This window comes from Phascolarctos cinereus, unplaced genomic scaffold, assembly GCF_003287225.1.
Source record: "Phascolarctos cinereus isolate Bilbo 61053 unplaced genomic scaffold, phaCin_HiC Scaffold_9;HRSCAF=440, whole genome shotgun sequence".
Taxonomy (NCBI): Eukaryota; Metazoa; Chordata; class Mammalia; order Diprotodontia; family Phascolarctidae; genus Phascolarctos; species Phascolarctos cinereus.
In genome coordinates, this window is record NW_027556402.1 from 113,356,993 (window position 1) to 113,371,758 (window position 14,766).

The window sequence follows — 14,766 nt, forward strand, 5'->3', positions numbered from 1 at the left end:
CAAAGTTATTATGTAAATTTCTTTTTTTTCTGTTTTCTTCCCTTCCTTACCCTCTGTCCTAGAGATGGCTACTATTATACACAAATATATTTGCATGTGTACACATATATACATATATGTGTGTGCATATACACATATCTATGTACATATACATAAAATTATTCTATACTTCTATTTATCAGCTCTTTGGATACAGATACTGTCTCTTCATATGTTCTTTATTTTTAATTTGTGTATTTGTAATAGAATAACTTAATTGCTCAAAGTCGTTTGCTATATATAGAGTTGTTTTATCTCATTTTGTATTCCACCAATAAAAATGTGAGTTCTTTGAAGGAATGGACCATTTTGTTTCTTGTCTGTGTATCCCCACCTAGTGCCTGGCACAATACCTTACACATAGAGGCATAACAAATATTTGTTGGATTGGTGTGTTTCCAACAGTGCTCTTGAATATAGAAGCTTCTCCTACTACCCTCTTCCATTAGTGTAACACATTCAGGAGATCTGAGAAAAAAATTATGATTCTTTCGGCCTACTTCTCTGGACCCAAGTGGCTGACCATTTTGGGCATGCAGGAGAGCGATGAGCAAATATTAGAACTTCCTGAAACTTGGGGGGTTTCCCAGCTGATCTTATAATTGTGGAACAAATAGGAAATTAGATACTTGCAGGGGAGGGTAGAAAATCTTTCGTCTGATTCCCTTGAGGTCAGTTTCAAGTCCAATGAGCTAGCAATGGTAGTGCCATCTTGATCAGCTGTTGTCAATTCCTTTTTACTATCAGTTATGGTTTTGTGTGTCATCGACAGAGGAACATTCCATGGAAAGTCAACACTGCAAAGGTATGCATTACTAGCATCTCCATGAGGGGATATGTTTTAATTGTAAGGGTGGCTGTTTGAAAGAAACAAAGGGAATCCAATTCAGTAATGACTATTTATTAGGCACATGCACTGAATATGAAAAGCATGATGCTAGGTGTTGGGAATACAAAGATTGAAACACACAGAGAGACTTTGCCACCAAAGAGCATACACATTAATGGGGAAGTGTTCACAATATGATATGTAATCAATGTGTCAGACAGCACTATCTTCTCATAGAATTTAATTCATATTTGTGAGAGAATTCTCTTGCTAATCACCTGTTTTGGCTCACTTTGCTTCCACTTTATCAGAGATTGGAAACGTTTCAAGTCAATTCAGGTCTAGCTTTTCAGTCATAACCACAGCAGCATAAACTTGGGCAGATAATAGTACAGAACCCCTGGAAATATTTAACCAGAGTGGAAATGGACATGGAAAACAACAGAAATATTCTCAACTCTGTTCCACAAATGAATGCTGTTCCTTTCTTCTCTTTCCCATCACAGTCTGGGAAAGCAGTTATAGTCTTTTCTCCCTCCAGATTCTCACCTGCAAAATGAGGAAAACATGGAATAGTTTCTATAGCCTTAGGCACTTCTGAATGGAGGCCAACGGTGTGTTCTATGATTCAAGATCTGATTGATAGTCTACTTTTATGAGCTAGTTCTCATAGATCATAGTTGTCAGTCTGCATCTGGCTTGATTTCTTAATAACCTCTACACAGAAGGGCATTTTTCCATAATATTCTGGCTCACTTTCTCTTCAGCTAGCAGTCCAATCTTTTAACCCACCCCAGATTTCCACTCCTGGTTGGCTCCACAACTTGGTCCCATTGCCATCCCTTCTATATTTATTATTTGGCTCCTATTTCTTCCTTCTTCCACCTCCTTACCATAATGCCTCCTAGAATTTCAATCCCCTGATAACAAATCTGACTCTTGGGTCTTGGAGTGCCACGGGAAATGTAGCCTCTAACTAGAAAAGCTAATGTTTACTGTATAACACAGAAATGTAAGCTTGCTTTTTTCCAATCACTGTTATAGACACATAGAAAAATAAATATGGTATGTAAAAGAGACTGGCCAATAGGAGACCATTCCTTATGCTCTGACTGGTGCAATCTTTGACATGGAAGCAGGGTGAGGCTACTTCTGGGTATGTGTGATAGAAAGTTGTGACTCTCTACTCCATAGCATCTTTCAGGTATTCTGTGACTCTTTAACCTGTTTATTCCATGCTGAAGTAGGATTGGTTTATGATTGACTGCTGACTCAGAACTGAGAGTATTCACCAAAAGAGTTCCAATGGAGAAATTCTCTTTCTTTCCTGATGGTCATAAAGTTTAAGGATGACTCTCTAAGCTCCAGAGAGCTCATAGGGAAGTCCCCATCTTCTGAATGGCCATCCTATGAGCACAAGGCAAGCCTATGTCTGGGAAGGGGTAGCCTTCTTTTTGAGTCTTTTCTTCTTTCTTAAAAAGGTTGAGGAACTAGAGTCCATACCAGCAGCCTAAACTATTGTAGGTTCAAGAAATGACCAGTAGGACTCAGCCCCACAGAAGATCAAAGGCAGCTGAGCCTCTATGTCCTGGAAGTAATGGAATGACTCAGTCCATTGGTCAATGCCACATTTGGTGGAGTGAATGCTTTGTAGCAACTGCTTTAAGGATATGCCTTTTCTCCCCAGGAACAGAGGCATTAAAAAGTGTGTGTGCCTCCAGTTCATGGGAGGAAGGGGCATATGTTTGAACTTCTGTTTTTGTTGTATCATCTCAGTAAATATCCCTTAGTGAAAGCTAATTGATATTAATTACCTATTAACATATAAGGAGATAACTGGCTAAAATTATATTGGGGTACTAATCACTGACATAGGAGAGATACCAAATAGAATTGGAAATTGCTGGAGTGGGGAGAAGATAGGGGTAAGAACACACTGGATGCAGGCTCATTCATCTTCTATATAAGTGATTACATTAGGCAGAGCATGCTGTGCATGCTCCTAAGAACTGGGCTCTCATTGGCCAGTATCCCTTACAGAAAGATACAGGCTAGAGTGTGTAAGGGCAAAAGAATAATCTCAAGAGAGATTACTCTCAGTTGGAGGGTGGGGAGAGATCAAGAATGTCTTTGAGGAGATGTGTGACCTCAGGTGGTCTTTGAAGGAAGAGACTTCAAAGGACAGAAATGAGGGGAACTTATATTGGTGGGAATGTGACTAAGTATGAGGAGTAAAAATCTAGAGATATTCTGGAGGAAGAATCAGCATGGCACTTGACCATATGGAGAAAGTTAGTGAAAAGGAAGAATTGAGAATGAATCCAAGGATTTTAGCCAGGTAGGGTTCCTGGAAGGATTTTACTTTAGCAATCAGTTCCATATTCTTGGTGAGAACCAAGACTAGACTAGATGCTCCACATTTTGGAGGATCATATCTAGCTGTTGTCCAGATAAATCTTCCATAGCCACTATATCTTTTTTTTCCCCATGTCATGCTTGTGATCTGTTTCCCAAACTCCTATTTGCTTAACCTCAGACAAGTCATTCCTGGGAGACCAAGAGGTTGTAACTTATCCAGGGTCACAACCTTCATTGGAAGAGGAAGTTTGCTGTATGCCAGTGAAATCACAAGTTTGTTAAATAAAAAATTTTTTTAAAAAGAATACCAGCTCAGACTTCAAAATAGAAGATGGATTGGAATGGAGGGAGACTTGAGACAGGGACACCAGTGAGATACCTATTTCAATAGTTCGGGTGAGAGGTGGTTAGTGAGTGAAATAGTGTGGTGACCATATGAATGAAGAGAAGAAGATGTATACAATAGATATTGTGACATAGAATCTATCAGATTTGGCAGCAGATTGGAAAAGTGAGGTGAGTGAGAGAAAGGAGTGGAAGACGAACCAAAGCCAGAAGCCTGGGTGACTGGGGGGATGATGGTGTCCAGTGACAGGGAGGCTGGGAAGAAGGAGAGATGGAGGGGAAAGATAATTAGGGTTCTCTTTTTTGATCAGTTGAGTTGGACATAATAAAGAGCATCCAGTTGGAGATTCCAAAAAGCAGTCAAGATCTAGGAGTAAAGCTCAGGAGAGAAACCAGGATTGAATCCATAGTTCTTGGAAGCATCTGCCTAGAAATGATCCTTGAATTCACAGGAACTAATGAGATCAACAAGCGAGATAGTATGGAGGGAGAAGCAAAGGGGAAATCACACAGGGTATTTTATTCCAGTTATTACTATTGGAATGTTAAACTTTTCCATATAAAACCAATTAGCAAGATATGAAAATTTAATGGAGTATGAAAACTAAATTTGTGTTAATTGAATTGATTTTTTAATTAATCTTTAAGGCTCTAATAATAAGCAGGCCGTCCATAAAAAACCAACCAGATGTAAATAAGCATAGGGTCTTAAGAAAACAAGTCACAATCAAATTGCTAGAGCATAGTTAAATGTTTTTAAAACTGTTTGCTTGAGTAATTTTTTGTTACAAGAAAAGGTCTGTGTCAACACTGGTGGAAGCATGGTGTAGTGGAAAATGCCTTCCATCTAAAGTCAGAAGAATCTGGATTCAAATAATTTCTATTTAAGACCCCTATGACCTCAGGAAAGCTAATTTCCCTTTCTGAGTCTCAATTTCTCCATCCAAAAAATTAGGAAGCTAGAATAAATGACCTCTCAAAACCCTTCCATTTGCAAGTCCTATTAAGAAAAAAAAAAACATTCACTGCCTAACCAAGTGGGGAGAGAAGATTGAAATGAGTTTCTTTCTATTTCCTACAAAACTCAAGTATTATTAAAAAGATGCTGAAAAACTCCCTTGGCCAATGACACTTAGGGGGCATTTGTTGTGTTTGTATGTTTAGGTGGTTATAGGGAAAGAAACCACAAAGGAAGGAAGGAAGGAAGGAAGGAAGGAAGGAAGGAAGGAAGGAAGGAAGGAAGGAAGGAAGGAAGGAAGGAAGGAAGGAAGGAAGGAAGGAAGGAAGGGCTTACTATATGCCCTTCACATCGGTAAGCACCTGAGATACAAATACAAGTCAAAAAGAAAGAGAATCTCTGCCCTAAAGGAGCGCACATTCTAATGGTGGAAGACACAAAAGAGCTCTGAAAGAAGGTGTGAGGAGAATGGAAGTAACTGGTTTGCAAACAAGGTTTTGAAGTCCAGAAGCGAAGACCAGTCATTTTTCAGTCATGTCCAACTCTTTACAACCCCATTTGGAATTTTCTTGGCAAAGATACTAGAGTGGTTTGCCCTTTCCTTCTCCAGCTCATTTTACATGTGAGGAAACTGAGGCAAACATTTAAGTGACCTGCCCAGGGTCACACAGTTAGTAAGTGTCTGAGACCAAATTTGAACTCACTAAGGTGAGTCTTTCTGCCTCCAAGCCCAGTGTTCTATCCACTACACCACCTGTCTGCCCCAGGAAGACCAGATACAGGAAGAAAATGAAGACTAGCTGGTCTGGGCCCTTCCACAAAATGGGGGCTCCTGGAGGAACTCGCCAATGGCAAAAGGAAGCTGAGCTGGTGAAGGGATATTCCAAGGGGGGAAGCCACAGGACTGATTTCTGGTGAAGGGATATTCCAAGGGGGGAAGCCACAGGACTGATTGTATATTGCAGAGCAAGGAAGCTACCAAGGGAAGTTCTAGGTGAGATAGCAGCTGAAACATGGTTTAGAAGTCAGGAGCAGAGCCAGAAGGGAGATGTAAGTTAAACTGAAACTATTCAGTTAAAGTAGAGTTCTCTAAAGAGTACACATGTCACATTTCAGCTTTAAATCAACAATACTACAAATCTCACCATGCTTTGGTGAAGGATAGTTGGTCAGAACCCTGCAGAATGTTACGTGTATTAGGAGACAGTACAATATAGCCCCCACCTCAGGCTACAGATAAAGGATACTTAGTTGTTTGAGACATCTCTTAAGTCATTCATTCCTCCTGTATATTGGCTTGCCTCCTCTATTAGAAATCCTTCAGTTCTGATTAGAACTGCAATGTCTTGTACTCAACAATCAGGGAAGCCTGGGTGCAAGTCTGGTTTCTGATATTCACTAGCTGTATGATACTGGCTATATGAATTATTTAAGCTTTTGAAACTTCAGTTTCCTCATCAGTAAAATGAGGATTTGGGGAGAGCTTGGACTGTTCATAATTTAAGCCAACGAAGGAATAGGAACCAAGGACATTTTCATTTTGAAATTCAATGGCTTTTCTTGGTCTCCGTGCTTCTTAATCTTTCTAAGGCATTTGACAATACGGATTACCCGTTTGGATGCTCTCTCTTCCACTGAATTCCAAAGCAATGATCTGTCGCCTATTTGACTGACCACATCTTCTTGGCCTCTTCGGTTGGTTCATCACCATATGTTGGTGTTCCCCGATGCCCTTTCTTGGCGCCCTCTTATCTCACTACTCTCTGCTTTCACTGAATTCATCCACTCCCATGGCTTAAGTAATATTTTCTATGAAAAGAATTCAGAAAGTTGTATATCAAGGCCCATATCTCTAACTGCCTATTGGACTCTCCCACTTGATATCCTTTCCCTTTTCCCCAATTTCCTTTATTCTATGCTTAGCAACACCATCTTCCCATCCATCTAGACTCAAAACTTTATTTATTCTTGACTCTTCCCTCTTCCTTAACCACCCCCCCAGTTAAAATATCTATTTCATACTCTCCATGATCTCTTCCTTTCTCTTCACACTTCTGCCATTCTGTTTTAGGTCTGCGTCACCTCTCACCTGAAGTATTTATACAATCTTAATTGGCCTCCCTGCCATCAGACTCTCTACTCCTCAAACACATATATCTAAAGTATTTTTCCTAATGCACAGATCTGATCAAGTCATTCTCTTGTTGAATAGCCTTCCATAGCTCCTCATGGCTTTTAAGACAAAATACAAATTCCTTCACTTGGCCCTCCACAAATGGCTTATTTCAGATTCTCCTCTTCATGTATTCTACAATTTGGCCAAACAGAAAGGCAGCATGGCCTAGTAGAAAGAGAGATGGAATTGGAGCCTTCCCCAGAAGGCCTATGTTTAAATACAGACTCCAAGCTTCTTTGAGTCTCAGTTTTCTCATCTTGGAATTAAAATGGAATAATAATATGTACATGACTTGTCTCACAAAAATGTTGTGGGGAAATGCTTTGTGAACCTTAAAGTACTACATACTATTCTCATTGAACTTGATTACTAGCAGTTTCCAATCTTGCCCTAGTCCAACTCCCCTGCCTCCGTGCATTTCCCCTGGCCATTCTTTTATAACTACAATGTTTTCCCTCCTTGTCTTAGCTTGTTTAAATCTTTCTTTTCCCACAAGGCCCAGCCATGTTGCCATGATCTCCATGAAGCTGTTCCTGATTCCCTTCCCAGCCCTCCCAGACATCAGTGTCCTTTCTCTCCTCAAATTTTCTTAGAACACTTAGTCTAGATCTTTTCTTTGCCCTTGTCTGACTCTTGCCTTATATTCTACTTTTCTGTGGGTGCGGCACATCTCTCCTCAGTAACTATAATTTCCCCAAGGAAAAGAACTCTGTGCCATTTTTTAATCTCAGCATCACCAGCTCTAATCACGTAGCTCTGCATATCCTAGGTGCTTAATAAATGTCTGATGAATTGAATTCAGTCTTGCCATTAGTTAACCAGACTATAGACTGCCAGTGTCAATTCTATATAGATACATAGGCCTTTGGGGGTAGAAGTTAGGTTTACAAATACTTATACTTACATCCCATCTCTGCTACTTACAACCTGTGTGACCTTGAGCAGGGCACTGGGCCTCAATTTTTTCTTCTATAAAATGAGAGGTTTAGAGGTGGGAAAAGAGATTGCCACTAGGGTCCCTTCCAATTATTAATGTATGATACATTAATAACAATATAATATAATTATATTACAATTATGTTATAATATAATACATTGATGTATGCTTTAATTAATGTATCAATTAATGTATTTAACTAATGTATTAATGTATGATCCCTTGACAGTTCTCTTGGAAACTCCAATAACTTGTGAGACTTGGTCAGTCTAAGAAATAAGCCAAGGAAACCTAATTACAAGAAACATAGGGGTCAACTGGCATAACAGATAGAAGGCCAAGCTTGGAATCAGAAAAATCTGGTCTCAAATATTTATTTTTGTTGTTGTTCAGCCATTTAGTCATTTCCACCCCTTCTTGACCCTGTGGACAATACTGTCCATGGGGTTTTTAAGGTAGAGATATTGGAACAGTTTGCCATTTCCTCTTCCAGAGAATTAAGGCAAACAGAGAATAAGTGACTTGCCCAGGGTCACACAGTTAGTAAGTGTCTAAGACCAGATTTGAACTCAGGTCTTTCTGACTCCAGGTCCAGTGCTATATCCACTGAGGCACCTAGCTCTTTCCTGATATCACTTGCCTTCAAATATCGCTTGCTAGCTACTTCACTCTGAGCAACCAGCTTGACTTCTAGTCACCTTAAAGTAACAATTTAGGAATTATCTCATAAGTCATAGAAGGGTTACAGTCTGTAAACTTAAGTACTATCTAAATATAATTTATTTGTGTGTGGAAGTTTCTCCACAATGATGAAATTACAGATATTTGAAAGAAGAAACTATAAACCTAATAACATATTTTAATCCCAGTTAGTAACATTTTTCTAACTTTAAATTTTCTGCAGACCTCTCTGTTTCATTTCTCACAAGATCAAAAGTCACCCGCAACATCCCCAGACCAGGTACATGGACAGCTTTTACATAAGCACAATAATCGTATGTAACTTTCCTTACTTGCCAAAAGAGGTCTCCATTTTCATTTTGACAAAAATTGCTTTAAATGGCCACCGGTTTTATGACACTTCCTTCTTTTCTTAAAATTAATGTTGGAGATTTTGGAAAATACCAGACATCACAAGCACGTGGTAATCAAACGCTCTTATATTGCTTCCTTGGCATGTTTTGTTAATTGAACGATTCTAAACTATAGATAAATACCAAAAAGGAATACATTTTCATTCCAGACAAGTTGTTAACCTACATTAGTAGAAGATTGGATGATGGGAGTTCTCCGCACTGATCACATCAGAGGTCTAAGCCCCACTCCTCAAAAACCTATAGGATCATCTTTGGAACTGATAATAAATATTGAATATGTGACTTTTCCTGGGCAAGTCATTTTTCCTGTCCAAAGCCTCAGTTTGCCCATCTCTAAATGAAGAATAGGTTGGCATTTAAAATCTCACAGGATTAGAGAATTTAGAGTTACAGGGAATTTTGGCAATCACCTAAGCCACCCCATTCATTTTACAGACGAGAAAACTGAGGTACCTGATAAGTACTTAATAAGTGTTTGTTGAAAAAATGAATGGTTCAGTTGAGGTCACAGCTCCAGATTTGTTGCTTCTATGACAAAAAAACTGACCCAGATGTTGAGTGATATTGGAGAAGGACAAATACAGCAGCTTGTTGCTATTTGCATTCTGTTGTTACCAACATCATAAAACTTGATCTGTCTGTTGCTATGTGACAATCAAATGAAAAATCACCCAAACTAGGGAAGGAGTAAAAACAGTAATGTAAGATCAATTTAAAATGCCTGTTTTCACCTAGCTTGACATTAACAAGGTTTTATTATTTTTCGACTTTAAGATTATCTTTTGTAAATGAAATTTAAAAGGAGGAAAAGGAACAATCCATTTTTGTAAGTATAGACTCCACAGATGCATCCACGTTGTAAGACTAAATTAATCCCTTGGGTAGTCCAGGAGCTATGTTCATTTTAATTGAATGTTATCACAAGTTTAAAAACAAAATTCAAAACAAATTTCAACTCCCGGAAATAATATGCCAGGTAAGGATAGTCACAGATGCTCACACAGAACTTTAATGTTTGCAAAGAGCTTTCTTCAAATGATCACATTTGAATCTCACAACAGTTCTGGGAAGTAGGTACTACAGGTATTGTTATCTCCATTTTACATGAGGAAACGGAGGGAGATTAAGTGGCTTTCCCACAGTCATGGGGCTGGTGAGCTATACAGTCAGGTCTCCTCTGAGTCCAGATCCAACATTCTTTCCACTCATTCTTTTCAATAGTATCTGACTCTTCATGACCCCATTTGGGGTTTTCTTGCAAAGATACTAGAGCGGTTGGCCATTTCTTTTCCAGCTCATTTTACAGATGAGGAAACTGAAGCAAACAGGGTTAAGTGACTTGCCCTGGGTCCGAGGCCAGATCTGAACTATGGAAGATTAGTCTTTCTGACTTCAGGCCTGGAATTCTGTCCAAATAAATTGTGGAACATGAGCTAGTAGGCTTGCAGCTATGAGCTGTAAGAAGCAATGAATATGATGAAAACAGAAACATATAAAGATGTAAATACATGATCCAAAGTGAAGTCAGTAAACCAGGAAATATATACAGAATGACTTCAACAATGTAAATGGAAAGAACAAAAAATCAAAACAATTAAAACTTAGTGTTATAAAATTATAATAACCAAGTTCAGCCCCAAAGAATGATATGAAAAAACATCTCCACTCACTACTTTGCAGAAGTGGTGGTGCACTGGAATAAAAGACTACATATAATGTCAAACTTTTTCAATCTGTTGGTTAATCTTACTGAACTTTTTTTCTTCTTCCTCATTACAAAGGATGGCCCCATGGGAGTGAGTAGGAGGAGAGGCTAAGAGGAAATGTAAATGATGTAAAACAAAAAGGTAGCAATAAAAACTATTTTTAACAATCTGTCTCTTGTTCTATTTTTCAATTCGTTTTCTCCTTCCCCCGCTTTGAATTTCTCTCCCCACCCCCCTCCAAACACTACCTAGTTTTCAACCATTGTATGCAGCAGTGAATGTCATTCGCAGGAACCAGGGCTCAATAGACCAATGAGTTTCTCATTTGTGTCATGAGGGATTTCTTCCTTCTATAACTTGTATCACCCTCAGCATAACATTGAACGCCTACAATTAACTGAAACTTCTGTAGCAGTGAGTGATTAATGGAAACACAGGTATTTATACATAAGTCTTTATGTACTTTCCCAGTACTCATTCTCTTAGGTAGTCATTCTCAGAACTCCCACAACTGACCGAGGGGGATTTCCTCAAGAACCTAGTGAGAATCCCATTTGGTGCTCATGGAGATGAAGTCATATTCAATCATGGCTATGCTTTGAGAGATAGTGTGATGCTGCAGAAAATATGAATTTAGAGTCAGTGGATGTGGGTTCAAGTCTCAGGTCATGGAGAATATAAGTTATACCTGGATGAGATTTTAGAGGTCTTTGGATTATCAGATTTAGGAGGAAGGAAAGCACTGTCCCAGAACGCAATGCCCACGGACAGAAAAGCAGGATTGAATGCAACCTCTTTGACTCCAAATTCAATACTTGTTCCAGTAACCTTTTAAGAAGAGTTCAGCTTTCTTGGTGGACTTATTATTTTTTTATCACAGGTGAAATTTCTTAGGATTCTGTAAAGATCCTTTTTCCATAAGCACTGTCAGGAAGATTAAGGAGAAAAAAACATCTGTAACTAGGTTGTTTCCCCTTGTTGCCCTGCCTTTGATCAGTGATGTTTTTATTTTTGCTGTCACTGGCCAGATATGTCACTAGAGGTCACCCCATGGCTTTGAGCAAATCTACCATACGTACAGGATAAGTAAGATATTTAGAGTAGGTGAGTTACAAATTTCCACTGTGAGGAACCTGTCCATAGGGGATGCCAAGTAAGCAAAATTTGGCTTACTAATGGGAAAACAAAAGGTGTTAGGGCACGTGTCCTGAAGGCTGTCATTCATTTTCATCAGCAGACACTAAATAAAAAATATACCCACAAACCCTGTGTCTACTTCTTATGGGGCACTTTGCTAGGTACTAGAGACACATAGCCATGTCAGACGCTATCCCTGCTTACTTTTTAAGTTCCTGGAAGAGGATTAGGAAGAGGAGGAGGAGAAAAAAGAAGGATGACAATAACAATGTTATTAGTAAAAAATACAAAAACAAAAAACAAAAATACCAAAAACACATTCAGCAAATATAAGGGAGAAAATGGGGAAAATCAAGGGAAAATGCAGTTAATTGAGGAATAAGCAACTGTATAATGCTTAACTTTTGCAAAGCACTTTATGTACATTACATCCATTGATTCTGGTATGTACACTGTAAGGTAAGCTATGCCATGCCATTTTCACAGATGCATAAACTGAGGTTTAGTGGTGTGAAGTGAATCAACCAAGGTCACATGGCTAGGAAGCATGAGAAACAGGATATGAACTTACATCTTCCTGAATGGAAGCAGGCACTCTATCTTCTACACCACAAAAAAAAAAAAAAGTATTTTTTAAAAAATAAATGGCATCCGCTAAGCACCAAATGAGTGAACCAGATTTTAAGGATTGATTAGTACAAAGATAATCAGTGTGTTATATTTGAAATAGCATGAGATCAGGAGTCAGAAGACATGAGTTCAAATTCCAACTGACTTATTATCCATCTGAACACAAACAAAAGACTTTACTCTGGGCTTCAGTGAAATGAAAGATTTGGTTTCAATGATCCTTAAAGTTCATCCTGCATCTAAATCTTATGATATAATTCATGAGATCATAGATTTAGAGAGAAAAGGGACCTCAGAGGCCATCAAGCCCAAAATTCTCATTTTATAACCTAAGAAAGTAAAGTGACTTTCTCAAGGTCACAAAATACCAAGGCAGAAGGAAGGTTTTGAACACAGGCCTTCTGACTTCCAAGAGCTAGCATTCTTTACACTGTATAATACTGCTTCATTTAGGAGGGGAAGAAGACACCTCAGGAAGATCAACATTCTTCCACTTTTTTCTCTCCAAGCTTAAGAGGGAACTTAGGGTGAGGTGATGGATAGCTCTTCCCTTCTCTCACTTCCTTTTCAATGGTGAGTTGAAACAGCAAGGACAATATAAAGGCCTCCTCGTTCTCTAGAAGCCGTCTACTAGAAGCTCTTTTTTTCAGAGAAAACAACTAATATTCCGTGTCATTTTGTTAAATAATGAAATAGATGAAAAGAAAAGCAAATTTACGTTAATCAAATTATTAACCATTTTTTTCTGTTTATGCCATAATAAACAGAACTTTGAGAGAGATAAGTTTATGGGCACAATTCTGCCAACCAAGGGAAAGATGATATTTGGGCCATCTGCTGGTTGGCCCTGGCCCAACCCATGCAGTTTTCTGATATGAGTGAGGGCAAGTATCTGGGATCCAGGATCTTTCTGTATTTTTCTTTATGTTCTTAACCCTCAGAAGAGATGTGAGCAATTTGTCCTGGGCTCACATCCATTCAACTTTGAATTCATGTGGAATTAGGATTCAATGTGGGGATATTTTAGATAAATAAAATTAACCACAACTGGTTCAAGCCCCCACTCAGTTTCTCAACACCTACTCCCAAAGGAATAAATGCTTAGCAATGTATGATTAGTGCACTCTGGTTATGGGTTTTCTTGAGGGTACTAAGGTGTAACTCTAAGCTTCTTGATTCTTGCCAAGACCCTAGCATCCTCCTCAAGTATTATTATTTACTAATGAATATTAATGATAATATAATCATTTCTACATCACTTTAAGGTTTATAAAGCCCTGTATCTATTTTATTTGATACACAGAGCAAGCCTGGGAGATTGGTGCTATAATCATCCTCATTTTACAGATGAAGAAACTGAAGCCAGGATAAGTGAAGTGACAAGACTGGGTTCCACACAGCAAGTGAATGTCTGAGGCAAGATTCTAACTCAGGTCCTACTGATTCCAAGTCCAAACACTCTATCCTCTGCACCAGAACCTCCATCCTAATCCTCATTACAGTGAGTTCTGGCAAGGAAATCACACACACAAAATTATTTCTTCCGCAGCGACCCTGCTCCTATGGAACCCTTCTGGTTTCTGGCTGTGGGGCCAGATCTACGTGGTTCAGTGGATGGAGCACCGGGCCTAGAGTCAGGAAGACCTGATTTCAAATCTGGCCTCAAACACTTACTAGCTGTATGACCCTGGGCAAGTCACTTAATCCTGTTTGCTTTAATCCACTGAAGAAGGAAATGGCGAAGCACTCCAGTAACTTTGCCAAGAAAACCCCACAGCGAATATTAGCTTGCTGCGGTTCATGAAGAGTTGGACACAAATGAACGACTGAACGAAAACAATAAGATGCAAGGTACAGAGGTCAGTAAGCATAGGGTAGTCCTACCCCTTTTGAGGTACAGGAACGCTGCTTATAACAATTCCAAAGGCTTGATGTTGCTTGTACTCTCCAGAAAAAAAGCCAGTGGTCATTGTTTTCCTTTGTATAATCACCAGTTTGGAATTTTAGCCTAAACGTATCCATATTCACCCTAACTGTTTATATATTGCACTTATCTAGTCTATACACATTTCCAGATGACCTTGAGGTAGAGAGTCATAGACTCCTATGGATCCTCTGAGGAGCAGGTCAAGCAGGAATGTCATGTTTTCTTCTACTATGTCCAGTTTCCACTTTTATCTGCTCAAAGACGAAGAGCAAAGTGTGTGGGTCTCACTGATTATGTAGATAGCAAAGTCTTTGAGAAAAGTCTAAACCATTCACCTTCATGTGAGCTGTTGATTGTCTGCTCCCTGCCTTCCTTGTCCCTAGCAACATTATTTTATTTCTGTTGCTCTCAGGCTGTTTTCTCTTGAGTCTTTATTTTCATAAATTGTAGCTTGGTCTATTTCTATTTTTTGCTAAAAGGTGAATGGTACCCTATAACATTCACTAGCTGTGTGACTCTGGGCAAAAACAAACAAACAAAAAAATTCAGTAATAGCATCATAGCTGCCCTCCCCAACACTAAACCAAATACAGCAACAAAATAATAATAATTTAAAAAGCAACAAAA